At 49.8% G+C, this 16,840-nt stretch overlaps 1 protein-coding gene across 2 annotated transcripts in view; it reads left to right on the forward strand.

The window, feature by feature from the left end:
- The window catches only part of SEPTIN11 (septin 11), a 44,113-nt gene that overhangs the window by 4,516 nt on the left and 22,757 nt on the right, over nucleotides 1–16,840 (forward strand). The gene's annotated exons all lie outside the window — the stretch shown is intronic.

Below are 16,840 nucleotides of genomic sequence, written 5' to 3' on the forward strand. Positions count from 1 at the left end.
AGACTTAAGGTTTTATTTTCTGTAGTAGCATCCCACATAAGGTGCTGTCAAAGAGCAGACTGCTGCTGTTGTGAGGAGCTGGTGCTTTCTTCCATCTGAGCTTGCAGCTTCTTTAGATGTTTCTGTTGTCTAATTGGGTTTTCTGTTTCTGGGCTTGTTTTCAGATGGGATCTAGCTGCTGGAAATATGTTATTGAAGTGCTGTAATTGTGGGTTATTTCTTTACCAGATCTGCTCATGAATACTTGGCACAAGCTAATAGAAAAAGACTTGGTTTAGAAACATTTTGGTTTTGCCACGGTTGTTGCCCCCGCTTTGCCAGCAGCTCCTGAGAACTGATCCCTGTGTACAGCAGTAGTTCTAATATAAATTGTTCCTGGAAATCTGCATGCCTCTGATGTCTTCCATTCAGGAATGGTATTAACCTCTCTCACGTGGTGGGTGTGGAGGTGAGGAACTGTTTTGACTCCTGGGCGGGATAGTTTTAAATGTCTTGCTGGGCTCTTTGGGGCTGTCTGTGGATCTGAAGGTGTTCTGCCAAGTCTGGGTGTTTCACTGGGTGCAGAGTGAAATAAATACATATTACAGTGTCCTGTGCAGGCAAAAGGCTCAGCAGAACTGATTTTCCAGGTGTTGAGTGCACCAAGTGTGCTAGGTGCTTTGTGTAAGCACATGAACCTGGCTTGAATTAAGTTTCTGGCAGTGTGGTGGTGGCAGCTCTGGTTTTGGCTGTAGAGAAAGTGAAAGGCTCAGATTGGGGAGATGGCTTGTTTGGTGATCCTGTGAGCTTGTGGCTCTGCAGGGCAGCACGGAGAGGGGTTCACAGGGAGTACAGTAGTGTGAACTGCAGCAGGGGATGAACTGCAGGGCTGCTTTTAGCCTTCCAGAGAGAGGGTCCCACCTGTAGCAGACACATCTTTGCATTGTCACACACACAAATCATCTCCCTTCAGCCCCATGTAAACCCTTCTCTGATCTAGGCCAGCCTGGAAGCTTTTGGCAGCCTTCAGATTAATGAACAATGCCAGGCTGATGGTGCTGGCTTCATTTTTCTGGGATAAAATTTGGCAGAAAACAGACTAACTTGGAAACGAGAAACTTGCAGGCTGGAAAGGTGGAGGTACCAGTTTATGGCTGACACTCATTCCTGGCATCTCCCTGCAGAGACATGGATTTCCCCACATCGCCTGGATGTGTCTAGGAAATGCACAGGGCTGCCAGTAAAGAGCTTGTGCATAAATGGAGTTGGATTTTCCTTTTCTTGCTTCATGTGTGATTGAAGATTTTACTTTTCTCTGCAGTCTCCTTTAGTTTTGATGGTAGGATTACATTTTTTGGATATCTGTGGCATGAACACAGAAACAGCATGGCTCATGTTATTTCAATAGTCTTTGTTGTTGTTTTGTTCCTAGTTTGAGATGTCAAGGCTGGCATTGTCGGAAACTGTTAAATTAAATAATTGGGAGCAGTACTCATTTACTGTGAGCTTTTACAGCACAAAGATTAGGTTGTCATACTGTGAGCAGGTAAATGCTGGCAGTGATTATAAGGCTTAACACAGCCATCTGGGACTGAACATATGCACAGTCCTCAAATCTTCATGTCAAGGCCCCAGGAGGAGCAGGGATTTTGGGATATCGTCTGGTGACAAATCACACCACTTCATCACCACATCCATTGGCTGCTGCCTATTCCTCCTTCAGATCTGTTTCATGTCTGGGTTGGCCTATGGCAGGCCTCATTGTACCTTTGCTTTTTTGTGCACTCAGGGTTCTGAGCTTGGAGATTTTTTGCCTGAGTGTAAGCACAAGGGTATGGACACTGGGGTGGGGGATGTAAATTTTTAAATCTTGTTTCAGCAGTTTATCTAAAGCTTCCCATAATTCTGGCCAGGTAACTCAACTCCCTGCTAGTGTGGTTTTCTTAGCAGAAGAAACAAGCAGTCAACCATTATGCCTTTGTTGGCCTATAGAATCAGAAAATCGGGATTTTTAATTACGTTTGAAAAGGGTTTTGTTGGTTTCCTGTATCTTGTATGTAATTTCCAAGCCAAGAGAAATCCCTAGTGCTTTTAAATGAATGCCTTTCTGCCACAAGCTGTCTTTTATCACAGAACATTCCAGCCTAGTCTCATTCTGTTTCATCTGCCTCATTAATATTAAATACATGGCACTTTAATATGGCAGCCAGAGCAAAAGCAGGGAATTTCAGCTAATACCTGACAATGGCAAGCTGAGATTAAAAGATATCAGAGTGCTGTCGCTATATATAAAGTATCTGGCATTTTTCAGGAGCTTTTGACCTAATTTATGTCAGTTCTTTTCTCCCCCTGCTCCTTTAAATCTTTCCCTTACATGCTCCTGCCTTTCTCACAGGCCTGGTTCCCTCTTCTGGGAGAGGGGTTTGGTGATTGCAGCACAAGTTCCTGGTGTCCACTGGACACAAAAAGTGGCGCCAGGTCTTCTGTGCTGGGGAGAGCCTTCATGGAAGAAGTACCTGAGCTGAGTGGGCCCTCCTGATGCTCTGCATTACAGAGAACCTGGGCCAAAGTAAAAGAGTAAAGAAGTTTTCAGAGAAACGCCTCCCCTTGTGGGACGCACAGTTGGCGGTCACTGAACAATTGGAACGACTCACGTCAGATTCTGATCTGTGATTGAGCAGTGCTGTCAGGGGCCTTGGCTCGTGCCTTTCCAGGTAGCTGAATATTCACCGGGCTGGAAAGCTCTCCTGCTAGTCAGCATGAGGAGTTGGGCCATTATTAATTATTAGAGCAGTAATTAGCAGGGCCACTCGGCTTTAGGTTTTGTGTGGCTGCCGTGCTGTTTTGGTGTGTGGTCTCGGGTGTGCCTTTGTCTTCTGCATGTGCAAAGCAGGAGATAATTCCCCCCCTTGTTTTGTGGGGTGCCAAGCTGTCATCAGTGAATTAATAGCACACCTCTGCAGACCTCGTCCTGCTGCACCAAATCGAGTGAACTCCTGTGGCACAGGGGCATGACCAGATTAATGCTTTTAATTAAAACTACCTTCAAGAAAATAACTATTCAAATGGAGTAATATGCAAGTTGTGTTTTGAAGGAGATGTAACAATGAGGAGGAAGGGTTTAAAGGTGAGCAGTGTGAGTAACTCTGACCTTGTTTCTCTGGGTTTGCAATTGAGGGCAATTTTCGACTAGAGCATTCCTCACAGATAATTTCTCTGGTGTAGACCAGAATCATTTAAACACAAAGCCAGAGGTGTTTTGCTGCTTAAACAAAACATTATTTGACTTTGTGGGTTGCCATGTGACTTCTGTCTGTTACTGAACACAGCTACATTTCCTCTAGGTTTGGCTTTGCCAGGAATGAAGCTCGGCAAAGCATTTTTTTTCCAGTGGGATGTGCTTTACAAGATTTTGATACAACCTGAGGAAAGCAGGATTTTCATAGCCTAACCAAGTAACCTGATGATTTCTTGCAGTGGGTTGAGCCAGAAAAGAAGTATAAATCCAGGCTAGCTGTGATACAGTCCTGGTTTCAGTTTGAAGGGAACTATAAAGTTCACACGGGCTAGAAAATGTTTCTGGCATGAAGTAGGTGGTTGGTCCCTGTGTAAAACCCAGGGTAAGGAGCCCCAGGGGAAGGGTGTGTGGATGTTGTTGGTATCCACGCTGTGGTAAATGGATCTTTTGCTGAGCTGTGTGTGCTCACACATCTTGGCCGCTGGAAGCTGCTCGGGGCTGGAGCGTCCTGTTCTGGTTTTGGTGCCGTGCCTTGCAGAGGAGGGGGCAGTGTCACAGCATCCAGGGTTCAGTGGGGCTGGGTGGGAGGAAGGAGGATGGAGATGGCTGGATGTGTGCCATCCTCCTGGCTACTGGGTGAGTAGGAAGGCTGTGTGAGCCTGCTCTCGAGCTTTATGCTCCAGTTGGCACCCTCAGGGCTACTGAGTGACCTAAGAAGATAGGGATTGAGACACCAAGCAGCCGAGGAAGGGCTGCTCCAGCCTCACTGACTCTGCTGGGGTCAGCATGCTGGGCTGTGACGTGGGAGCCCTCGTGCTGCATGTACAGACTCGGCTCCTTCTCCTGGACAGCTGTGGGAGGGAGAGCTGGGCATTAGCCTTCCTCTTTGAAGGCTTCCCGAGTTCCTCAGCAGGTATTTTATCTGTCAGACCCCAGCTGCTCTGGGCTATGAGCAACCCAGGCAGGGCTGCTTGTGGCTTCGTGCATCACCTCCTGCTTGGAGCAACGTGGAGGTGGAGCTGCAATCTTGATCAAGGATATGCAGCAGCAGATCCCTGGCTTTGGTATCTCATTAAATAACTGGAGCCAAGGGCAGAAACGTGCACTGCACATGGGAATTGTGTCCCAGATTTGGGATAGGCTGTGCAACACTCGGAGTGCAGAGCATGTCAGAGCAAGGAGCTCCTTCATGTGAACTAATCTCCCCCAGACCTCCGCAGGAAGCGCTTGCCTGGAGCAGGCTTCATTTGCCTTGGGCTGTGTTTGTCTTCCCGAGTCCTTAGGTTTGGCTCCATGAGTTTGTGGCAGGATTTACCTGCTCTGTCAGGTGCTCACAGCCGGGCTGCAGCAGGAGCCGAGCGCAGCCTGCTCATCTGTCACAGCCGTGCTGGCTCCGCGCGGGACTCGCGCTCTGTGCTGTGCTGTGTGCCAGGCTGTGTGTGTGCCCAGGGCTTTGCTGGTGGAGGGATCCTGACATGCCCTGCTGCCTGTCCTGCTGCTTCCAGGGAAAAGCAGGAGTTGAGGGGAAAAGGGATGAGAAAGCTGAGTACTGCCAGCACAAAAAGCTACAGCGTAAAGTAACTGCGGGAGGTGCAAGCTAATGGCAAATCCTCCTCCTTATTGTTGTTGTTCAGAGAAACTGCCTTGCAAAATGTTCCCTTCCCGAAGCTGTCCTTGAGCTATGGATTTCAACCAAGAGCAGTGCAATGTGTATCATCTGCACTCATAAGGCTGCAAGTTTGGATTGGTTAGCTTGACTGTTCCGGAGAAATCCGAGCAGCTGGACTGTCCAGAAGCACAGGGCTCCAGAGAATTCAGTCTGTTTGCTTTTGGGCTGTAAGGGAGAGTAACACTGTAAGTGTGGGTTTCATTTAACACTGCTCTGTTACAAGCAGTGGGTTGCTACAGCATAAGTCTTGACAGGAGGGCAGAAATTAAAATTGCATCTGAACCCAACTGCTCCTGCTTTCCCTTGGAAGCGCAAACATGACTGGGGTGGACAGTGGAAGCACAATGTGGTGGCCAACATTAATTAGTCTGTGGGGGTGGATACTGGCTCCAGTTTAACCTTCTAGCAGGACTGCTCCAACAGCTAATGGATGTTGCAGCAGCTTGTGTATGGAATAATTTATGAATTTGGAAGAACACCATTCCAGAGAATGCGGGTGAATGCCAGTGGTTTGCAAACCTCTGCCAATGGTCTTGTGAGCGGCGGGCTGCTGTGGGAAAAATAACATTGGATTAGTGCAGGGTAATGTTTGGAAGTGTCCCACTTAGCTCCTAAAGCCTGGCCCTTGTGCAGAGCTGCTGGGCTCCGGCAGGGCACTCCAGAGCAGCAGAAATGCATTAAACATGCACCAACCAAGAAGTGGGGAGCAGCACAGGGAGGTGTTCCGAGCTACAGGCTTTTCCCAAGCAGATCTGTGTCGTTTGGGAGGACGGTTTCCTTGTCCCAGGTAATTGGGCTGTCTGGGCACACGGCAGATCACTTGATCTCACAGCTCCAGGGCAGCTGGGTCCCACCACAGCCCTGTCCCCGGCTCGGGAGCTGGGTCAGGCGCCTTTTGTGCAGCCTGAGGAGCGCACGCCTTTCCTGGGCACCAGGCTCCAGAGCCGGATGGGAGCCCAGCAGCACTCCAGGCCTCTTTCCAGCTCGGCAGGCTCCTGCTTTTAATTAAACTGTCGCGACACTGGGACGGCCGGAGGATGCCTGCGATCCCAGAAGCCAAAGGTCCGGCTCACAGAGGTGTATAGGAGCCTTGGAATGCGGATGGGAAGCCTTTCAGGGCGGGATCGGTGCCTGCCTCCCACTAATTGTGGTTTATCTGCTCTGCTCATCCCTCCGCTCTGTGGCTGGGCTGAAAACATCTCTGAGGTCTGCTTTTAATAACAGTGTGTCCTCAGAGCTGAGGGGATAGCTACCCCCCTTCACTCTGCACAAGTTGATGTGCACCACTCACCTGTGAGGATCTTCATGGATTTGGGATAACTGCAGAAGGCTCCAAGGAGATTTGCAGTACTTGGTCTGTGTTACCTGGCGTTTCTTTGCGCTTTTTGCCTCTGGGCTCGGTCACACCATAGAGCTGGGCTGGCCTCTGAGCAGCTGCCTGCCTGCTGAATCACTTGTTCTCCTCATGGAGCTTATCCCTTGCCAGCCATGGAAACATCTTCCCTCACACTCCTAGCCAAGTACTGCTTCTACTCCATGTGTAAGCGACTGCTTGCTGCCTCTTGTTACAAATGCCCATTGTTTCAGTGGACAGGTTGAACTGCAACAAAATCCTCAAATGTTCTGGAGATCTGATACATACTCCCTGAACACGCACCTCTGCCAGAGACTTTGTTGGGATGCAGAACTTGGGAAGAAGTAGCAGCTAGGGGAAGTCTGGTTCTGGAGCTAATGTGGGGAGAATGCACCAAACACAGGGTTGTTAGGAGGTTTTGGATCAAGTCCTTGGAATTATTGGTAAGTCCAAAGATAATTTGATTGTTACAGGATACATTTAATTAGTATCTGGAATGTAGCCACTAATGTAGGTTCGTGTATACAAAGACTGTTAGTGCTTTCCTTTAGGAGTTGTTGTTTTCTACGTGTAGATATTCAAATAATAGTTAGTGTTACTAAAACTTTCAACGGCCAAAAGGAAAATATTTTTCTCTTGCTTATTTCCTTGTGCTGTACATTTAGACACTGTTCCCATTGTTGGACTTCATTTTTTTTTTTAGCTATGTATGTCCCTTTTGCTAGAGCAGAAAGGAAAATTGTTCACTGACAGAAGCTGAGCTTATGGATACCACCAGTTGGCTGAAGGTTCAGGGGCTGGAAGCATCCGAACCTGCTGACACAAGGGGACTTGGGAGTGCCACCAGAGCCTGCAAAGCCCTTGCAGTGAGGAGGGAGGAGAAGGGAGACTGTGTTTGTGTTGTGTTTTAGTTACAGCCACTGATGAAGGGGGACGTGGGGAGCTTTTTCCACATGCAGCAGCTTATGCCAGTTTTGCATCTGACTTTATTTGCATTATTAGGATTACACTAATAAATCTGCTCTAAACCTGCTTGAAATGCTGTGACATGGCTGTTTGCCAGTGCTGAGCACGCTGCCCCTTGCCAGGATCCAGCCCTGGGGTGGGAGCTGTGCTCACCCAGCTCAGGAGGCTGCTGCATCCATCCCAGCTGTGGCCTGGTTGCCTTTACAATAAAACTCCACTTGCACCAATGGCATTTTTTATTTTCTTCCCCAGGAATTGCTCCCTCGGTTATAGAGGTGTTTGGAAAAGAAAACCCTACAGAAGAGCCTTGTCAGATAAGCCTGATGTGGGTGTCATTGCCTGTCCTTCCCCACTGGATGGAGTTCCCAGGCTCACCTCCTGTGGCCAAACCCTTTTCCTGTGGGGTGATGGTGCTGCCTGAGCCACCTTTGGAGGCACCATGGGTTCTGGATTTCCTTGCTGGTGTGTTTGCAGGGGAGCTGAGGATGTTCTGGGAAGGACAGGGATGATCAGCTGTGTCAGGGACAGACCTTGGTGGCCTGAGCTGTGGTGGGGACTTGTTCTGTCCCATCCTTCACACTGTGTTGTCACCAGCAGCTTTATCTCTTTTTGGGAGTGGGGAGGAACAAGATAAACTCCAGAACACAGGCGTGGGACTCTTGATACTTCTGGGGGTTGGTTTAAATCTCTGGAATGATAGGTTTATCTCTGCTCCAACTCAAAAACTGGAGCTGTCAAGCTAATCCTTGGATTCCTTGTGAGTAGAGAGTTAATCCTTTCTTCTGGTGCCATAAATGTTTATTTAGCCATGCATTTATGGAGTTCAGATGCTTTGGGGTGTATGTTGGCCAGTGCTGGTGTCCTGTCCATGGACTCTGTGTGACTTGGAGCATCAGCAGGATTGTAGTGGCCATCACACATGTTTGTGATGTTCCCTGAGCAAGTGGTGGGTATGGAGAGGGCTGTGGGAACATTCCTGGCTGTGGACTGCATGTGAGGAATATGTTTTGTCTTGCACTGTCAATTGACTCCAGAAATGGGAAGTTTCTGTAACAGTTATCAGGGCAGAAAAATGCAAGGAGGATGAAAAACCTGGTGTGGGGTGGCCTTCAAGTCCCATTTCCAGTGTTATGGCTGTGCTGCAGACCTGGGTCAGATGTCCTTTCTCTGGAGGAACTCTGCCTGTGAAGTTTTTTGGAAAGACAAAACATGGTCTTCCAAGGTAACCACAAAAATTTGGAGTTAGTGAGGCGGAGGGAAGGAAGTAATTCAGTTGGAATATAGAATTGCTCCTAGTCATAAAAACTTTAGTATTGGCTTCCTCTGTTTAAGGCAGGAAAACCAGGACTTGCTGAAGGCAAGGGGGGAACTTTGTTGCTTTGAGTGAGTTGAGAGCTCAAAGGCTATGGACTAATATTTCCAAAACTGTCAGCCAAATAATTGAGGAAACCTTTGCCTTTTCCTCCTCATGCAGATTCAGTCCACCTTAATTCTACTTTCTTTCTGGCTGAAGATGAAGAACTGTGTGCTAAGGCAGACAGTATTTGTAACTTTCAATATTTATTGATTGCTGACCTTTTCTTATTCACATTGAAGGATTTCTGTGGCGCCCTGCAGGAGCTCTGTGTGCCATAAGGGGCTCTGTGTGTTCTGTTTCACTTTTCAAAGTAGATGTGAGGGCTGTGACTCAACACTCAGTGTATGAGACCCTGCCATGAATTCATTCAAAGCTGGTTCTCTTGCTTTGTTGTTTTCTGGTTACTTGGCCACAATCACACCCAGGTGTACCTGTTGCTGACAAAGCGTGCCCTTGATGCACGGCTGCAGCTTTTCCGGAAGGAACACATGGGGTTAAGGAACTGCAGGGCTGTGCCTTCACCACCTCCAGGAAAGCTGCTGCTTTTGGTGTCCCAGTGGCCCTTAATTTGAGTTAGGTATTGGAACAGTGCTGCCTTGTTACAGCTTTGTAAGGAAGCCTTTGGGCTGCTCTCCCTTCTCAAAATCTCTCACAGCCCTAACTGGACTGGAGCTGGTGGGAGCCTGGGGAAGGTTGGAGGAAAACCTGGCTCTGTTGCCGGGTTTGTTTTAATTGTACCTTTTTGTGCCTGGGGGCAGTGTCCCGGAGAGCTCCCTCCTCTCTGTGGGTGTAACTGGAATCTCGGGTTCATGTGTCACCCTTCCCTCTGTGCTGGGTCCCATGTCGGGCTGTGCCTCCAGCTTTGAGCAGAGCATGGATGCAATGACTTAGGGCCGTGGTGCAGCTGTTCCAGGGCTATTTTAAGTGCATGACAGAAGGAAATGGCTGTTGGGTTTTTCCTCCCTGCTGCCTTGCTGCACTGTGTCCCTGTCAGTGGTGGTGTGGGACTGTGCAGCCAGGAGGGCTGGAAAGGGCAAAGAGCTGAAAGAGAGACAAGTATTTCTGATGGCCATACAGCAACATGCCCTCCCGTGTCTCCCAGCTGGCTTCTGTCCTTGTGATCACTGTCTTTAACTCCTAAGGTGCCACGTTCTCAGGTCTAACAAAGACTGGGCCTTCTCTGGTCCTGGCTGGTGTCAGCTGGCCTGGAGTCACAGCCTGACCTGGGTGTTGTGTCTGTGCAGTTTCAGGGCTCACATGGAGGATCCTGCAGCTCTCTCTGCTGTGCCTGGCTGAGGATGCTGAGGGCTGGGTTTGCCTTTCCCTGCCATGAGCAGCAGCTCCCATTTTATTCCCTCAGCCTCTCACTGGCGGTCAGAGAGGCAATTGCACATCGTCCTCCTGTCAGGAGAGAGATTGGCCAGAGAAGCAGAGAGCATCTGGTTCTCATTGGGCTCTGCCTTTGGATGGTCTTCATTCTTGTTTGTCACATTATGTATTTTTTTTTACCCCCCCCTTCCTTCCTCTCTCCTTTTATTTTTTTTCCTCCCTTCAGTGAGTTTACAAGCCTTGCTGGAATGCACATATGGTCCTTATCATCCCCAAAGTCCAGCTTCTTTTTTTCTTTCTCTGGTTAGCAGTTTGTGACATCAGAGGCTGTTAGAAGCATTAGTCACTTTTCCTCCAAATAGAAAGATCCATGGTTTTTGGAAACCTGTGGAGGAAAATGTCTTTTATGTCAGTTCTTGGCATACATGGAGCTGTGAGTGCTCTGAGCTTGTGCTGACCTTTAGCCAAACATTTTGCCTGAAGACAAACGCTCGTTCCCACTCTGTGCTGCCCCTCCTGAATTGTCAGATTTTGCTGACTTCCCTCTTTCCAGAAGAATGCAAGTGTATCCTTTTCCCTCCACGCTGCTGCCGAGTTCCTGCAGCTTGCCAATGTAAGCAGTTCCCCTCGCTTCCCCGCAGGCGTGCCCCGGCTGGGATGGATGCAGGCAGTGTCCTTGCCGTGTACCAGGGGCTGGCACTGCAAACCAGCAGAGTTATTTGGTGCTGCACGTCCTGGAGGTGGGCCCTGTGCTTCCCATCCCCTGTGGCATCCGTGCTGGGAGCTTGGGCACTTGGCTGGGGGCATGCTGGCTTTTCCTCTGTGGGGCTGCACCAAAGCCCATGGAAGTGTGTCCAGCATCACCCAAATCCCTGGGGACATCTGCTCGTGGGAACCCCTTGCTTGGTTTCAGTGACAGCCTCCTTTGGCTGGTGGTTCCCCAGATCCACAAGATTTTACCTGGAGAGCAGTATTTTCTGTAAATCTGAATCCACACCTACCCTTCCCCATCTGCTGCTGCCCAGGGCTTTGTTGGTCAAGTTGTTTTCAGCCTTCCTCCCACAAAATAACCTTTTCTGCCGTCCTGATGCTTGGGGGTGAAAAGGCAAATCCAGCATATTCAGGGAGAGCCTTTTTGTGTTCCCTGTGACCTCCCTGTTCGTTGAGCAAGGGAGCCAACTGTGGCATGACTGTGCTGAGAGGTTCCCTGTTAGTGGGAGTAGAGAGCTGCTCCTTGCTGTTGTGGAGGGCTGGGGCAGGGGCCTGGTGAGGAGGAGCTGGGTGTCCCTCAGCAGCTGCAGCTGCTGCCAGCTTTCATCCAGGAAGATCAGGGTGGTTTCCTGCAGTCCATCCCTCAGGGACAATAGCTGCAGCAGTGAGTCACTGGGTTGGTGGCAGGGAGGGAGGCACAGATCTCCACATTAATGTACAGAATGAGAGCATGCCTTCCACAGGGCTCTGCTCTCCCTATCGAGAGTAAAGGGGGAAAAAAAGAAAGCAAGGGGGAAGAAAAACAACGAAGGACCTCCCAGACTTGAGTGGCTTGTGCAGACATTTGCCTGCAGCCAGACAGCAGCAGTGTGGAGCCAGGGCCTCCCCCTCCTCTGCTGGTGACACTGATGGTTATCTTAGCCTGAAACAACAGCCAAGAAGTCCTTCCTCTCTTTATGAACTGATTAACTGATGGATTGCTATCAGCCCTTTTCTTCTGGCATCCCTGCATGCCAAGGAGGGAAAGGGAGTTGTTCTTGCTTCCCATGTTCTCCCCACACTGCTCATAAATCCATTTGTCCAACAGTGAAGGGTTTGGCCATCCCCTAACCCTGTGTAAGGCAGGGCAGTGGAATCATGGGTGCTGTTACAAGGAGCAGGGAGCTTGGCTCTGGCATGGACACTGGGAATACTTGGTGCCCTGCTGGCAGGGACACCAGCTCTGGGAGAGGGATGGATCTGTCTCTTGCTGACTGCTCTTTGCTTCTGTGCTCCTGCTTTTTTATCTGAGCAGACTAAACTATCCCTGAGGTCCCTGGCTTTGGATGCAGCATCTAAGATGATTTGACCTAGTAATGGGTCAAAAATGTTGCTGGTCTGAGCTGCTGACAACAATAAAGGCTTTTAGAACTTCCTAAAGGTGCCTCCTAAGTCGTGTGGCCTCAAATAACTAAACACTTGCTTCATATTTGGGGTTGAGCTCAATATTTTGCATACCATTCTTTTTCCCCTCGTGAATCTGAGGCTGGTTTTTGTTTTCTTTAACTCTTGGGAGGCCGTGTGAAGCTGACCCCCAGCCGCCAGCAGCAGTGGGCTGGGAGGGGCCCAAGGGGAAGCTTTGCCAGCTGCCTTAAAGCAAAAGGGGCTCAGCCAGGAGCTTGCTTGGATTGGGGAATAGCCACCACCATGGATGAGGCCTGAGTAAGGAGAACAGACTGGAGACTGGGACAGTAAATGCCCTTGTGGAACTCTCTCCTTGGCTTTTGGGAGCAGGGCTTTTTTCCTGCTTGGGACAGGAGCAGCTTTGCTTTATTTCCAGTCAGCTGCCAGGCACTTTGGGAAGCATAAGGACTCAGCTGTGCTTTGTGCTGCCTCTGGAGGAGTGGCACCAGCCCCACCTTTTTCTCCAGCTCCCCATCTGCACACAGACACACTGTTCCTGACTCCAGCGAGGAGAATAACTTTCTCTTTATTCCTGCTGGCTCTGCCAAGCCACTGTGGCTTGGGAGGAATGAGCTGACTCTCCTTGCACGTGCCTCATCAGCTGAATTGTTTTATATAGCTTCACTGACTCCCATCCAGCCAAACCCAGTGCCTGCCACAGAGCATCCACTACTGCATTGCTTGACCTGTGAAACCATTGCCACCAGGAGCTATGTGTGAAGAAAAACAGATCTACAAGAGCCTTGACAGAGTTCTGAGACTGCAAACCTGTTCTTTTCTTTTGCAAGGTGTTTTTACCCCCTTAAAATGAAGAGCAGTGGCATCTGACAATTAGTTCCTGACAATTAGTCTCTTTATAGTGGTGGTAGGTATGGTGATGGTATTTGCTGTGCCTCTGGGGGCCTGTCTCTGCTTAACTTACCCCTTCCCTTCCCCTGCTGCAGTTAAAACCAGCAGCTGTGATAACAGCAGCTCAGAGATTGTTGTTGATCCAAGAAATATCGACTGTGGGATGCCTTGCAGGGCTCTCTGCAAAGAGAAGTCAAGTGGTCAGCATCTTTCCCAAGAAACAAGCATTTTTTTGTTCATTACTCTTTAGTTTTTGTAGGAGCTAGCACATAGCTCTGGATGTTCAGAATCACTCTCTGCTCATGGATGGTATGGGAAGAGGGAGGGAAAGGATACCCTGTAATGCAGGGCTCAGTGAAGGAGATGTGACTGCCTGAGGAGGAGTTTAAAAATACAGATTGCTTTTGGGATGTCTTAAGCTGACATGTAAGAACTTCCAGACACCCCAGTCTAGCAGCACATCTGGTGCAAACTGGCTGATCTCTGCAGGAGTCTGTGGAGCTGCAGTTTTACCCTTGCTCATCTTGTCTGTGGATGCTGAAGCTGGGAGCAAGGAGAGGTGCTTGCCAAGCAGTTATTCCTTAAGTGTGCTTGTAAGAGGTCAGCACTTCAGACACTGCCTCTTGTCTGTGGTCACCAGGGCATCTCCCAGGACTGTGTTTGTGTGAGTGACTCCTGAGAAGGTGTTCTAGTCCTGCAGGATGTTTAGGTGCAGTGCTGGGCAGAGGGAGGAGTTGTGCTGAGCTCTGTTCTCCTGAGGGAAATGAGGGATGTGCTTGGGGAGAGGGCAGTGAGGCAGGGTGATGGGATGCCTTTCACTTGGGCTGAAGCACCTGAGCAGCACTGCTGGCTTCCTCTGGAAGGGGAGCCATGTGGCAGGAGGAATAATAAAGCAGTGCCTGTGGAGTTCCCCTGGCTTGTTGGTGTAGCAGGGGCTCTGGGGTGGAGCAGGAGCCGTGTCAGCCTTTGCTGTTAGCTGGAGGTGCCCAGTTCTCGGTGGGATGACTCAGATGGAATCACAGCTCACTGACTGTCATGGCAGCTCACAGCTGGAGAGGCAGGGCCATCTGACTGAGCATCCCCTTGTTGTTTCAACACTTCTGTTCTGCCAGACCCCAAGTGTGAATCACTTGCTGCTCTGCTGCTGATACCCTGAGCAGTCAGGCTTGTTGCTCTCCAGCAGAGGCTTCCTTTCCTTGGGGATGAAGCTATTCCCTGAGTGAGGTGAAAGCAGAGGGCTGCCTGCAGTGCTCAGTGGTTTTGCAGTGTGTGCACCTCTTTGCTCTGGAGAGAAGCAGCCTGCAGCCCCCCAGAAATGTGTCAGCTTTCCCAGGGCATCTGCATGCTGCAGAGCTGGCTTGCTTTGTCTGTGGAGGAGAGATTTAGAAATCTAGTTCCTTTGGCTCCCCTGCCTCCTCCAAATGTGGATCTGTGGGCCTTGTGCAGAACTGAACTGCAGTGATTTTCTGTGTGTGCTCCGCTCAGGGAGAGGCGCTGCATCCTGGGAACACTGAGGGAGGAGGATGCTTGGGCTTTGTGTTTCATCTCTGCCTGTGCCTCAGGCCTCAGATCTTTTCATCAGTGTTTTGATGTTTTGAGCAGATATCAGGCTACTCTTGTCTCCTGTTGTGCAGCACAGCCTGTGAAAAATACTCAGCATTGCAAAGTGCGGAGATAGTTTTTGTTTGTTCCACTGTTGATGTTTGCCACTTGCAGGGGAAAAAAAAAAATAGGCAAGGGGTGGGAAATAAACCAGAGAAGGTCTGCAGCAAAAATAACTGACACAGATGCAAGAGATGAGTCTAACTCCTGTTCCTGCTGAGCAACTGATGATGAGGCAGGACTCGCTTTCCCAAAATATATCGGGGAAAGAGATACTGGTGCTGTGCTGGGAGATGCTCACCACCCACCACTTTGTGTGAAGCCTGTGAGTCATGGGCCCTAAACTGCTTTCTGGGATCTGCTCCCTTCCCTTGGTCATAAACGCAAGCCCACCAGTATTTTTAGAAATACAAATGTTACAAATATTTAATTTAACCCATTCACATAATGACCTTTTCCAGGGAAATCCCATTTGTGGGTCAATGAGGTGATGGTCTTTTTGGGGTGGTTTTTCTTTACCTCACCTGAATGAAGCTGGTGGCATCTCTTCACCACCTTGAGCTTCTGTGGTGTGGTGCTGGTAGGTAGGTCCCAGCACACAGAGGGATGGAGCTGAGCAGGCTGGTAAACTGGCATTTACCCACCACAAGCCTGGTTTAGGTGCTAAGAGAAGGCTCAGGTATCCAGCACAGGTGCCAGGCTCAGCATGGCCCAGAGAGCCCTTTGCCCAGACTCCTGGCACAGACTGAGGTATTTTCACTGGGAGATGTCGGTTTTCCCAGGGAATTTTTGTATTTCTTTAGGTCTGAGTTTATTTTCATCAACACTCAGCCCAGATGTAACTCATTTCTCCCTGCAGTTGGTGGCTGGCCTGTTATATTTTGAGGAGGGAAGTGGAGCTGCTCAGCAGTTGTGCAGAGTGGGAAGTCCTCCTCTGCTTTTGGTTCTTAACAACCAAAGAGTTGTCCATGTCTGGTCCAAAGCCCACTGATTTTGTGGAAACCAGCTGGTGCTTCCAGCATCTTTAAACCAGGCTGAGGCTGCCCAGCACTGCAGTTTTCTGTGGCCTTGGTGGAGTGACCCCATTAGAAGGGTTTGGAGAAAGGTTAGTGTTTTCCAAATTAAGGACAACAAACTTAAGGTGAAAAATGTGAAATAACAACAGAGCTGCTCCAGGTCTACCAAGTTGGTGGGGTTTTATTTGTTTGTTATTTTGGAATAACTGGCAAGAGGTAACTGGGCTGGTTTTTCTGAACTTCTCTGTGCATGGCCATGGAGCTGCTGTGGGAAGGTCCCAGATACAGTCTGGGGGTTGTCAAACCTCCCTTCTGCAAGGTCTGTGCTGCTCCCTCACCCTCCACAGAGCAGCTTTGATGCTGTCAGGTGTGGGATGTCAGCTGAACCCCGAGGAGGAGAGCAGCTCAGGAGGGGTGACTGGCACCCCTGGGCAGCCTGGCCTGGCTCCTTTTCCTGCTGAGGACAGCACAGGCAGCACCAGGGGCTTTGGAGGTCACTCAGGAAATGCTGGGAACGGTGCCCTGCTTCCTCACCTCGTGTCAGATGAGGTTATTTGTAAACCAAGCAGCATGCTCCCTTTATTCCCTTCCTGTCAAGGCCTGGAAAAACTGGAAAGAGTTGGAGCTGGCTCTAGTGGCACAGCTGCTATCTGAGCTGTGTCCTGCTGTGGTCATGCTCAGGGGTTCCAGGAAAAGGGCAAGAATGTTGGCATTTCCCTCGTGGTCCTGGGAGCACAGAGCAAGGCTGAGAGCTGCTCCTTCCCTCTGGCACACTGAGCCAGTGAAAGCACCACCTTGGCTCTCTGCTTCCTGCACAGGTGCCTGTCAGGAATAGCTTTTGGAGTTGCAAGCAGGGCCATATCACAACCTGTGTCACTGTCAGTGTGCTTCTGGAGAGAGCCAGGCTCACTGGGGAGTCTGGGGGGTTTCCCATGCTGCTGGGGAAGTTGTGAAGTGGAAGGTTGGCTGGTTTCTGCTGTGGGGCTGTGCAGTGGACACAGAGGAGGCAGCCTCAGCTGCTTCACCAGCTAAACAGGAGCTGGTCAGCTCACAGCTCTGACCATGTTCCACTCTCTTCTCCAGGTGTCTGCCTAAATAATCCTAGGGTAACCCTGGGGACATGGGATGCTGGGGCCTCAGAAACAGCATTTGGGTGTTGCAGATTGGTGAAGGATCATGGTTTATTGGTGCCAGGCACGGAGAACCAGTGTGGTGGTGTTTGCCTGCCTTGGGCTTGGGGACATTGCTCCTGAGCCCCACAGCAGAGATGGATAGAAGGAAAAGGAGAGTGCATTTGGGAAGGAAACCTCATCTCAGATCCTGCATC

Source organism: Catharus ustulatus, chromosome 5, assembly GCF_009819885.2.
Source record: "Catharus ustulatus isolate bCatUst1 chromosome 5, bCatUst1.pri.v2, whole genome shotgun sequence".
In the NCBI taxonomy this organism is placed as follows: Eukaryota; Metazoa; Chordata; class Aves; order Passeriformes; family Turdidae; genus Catharus; species Catharus ustulatus.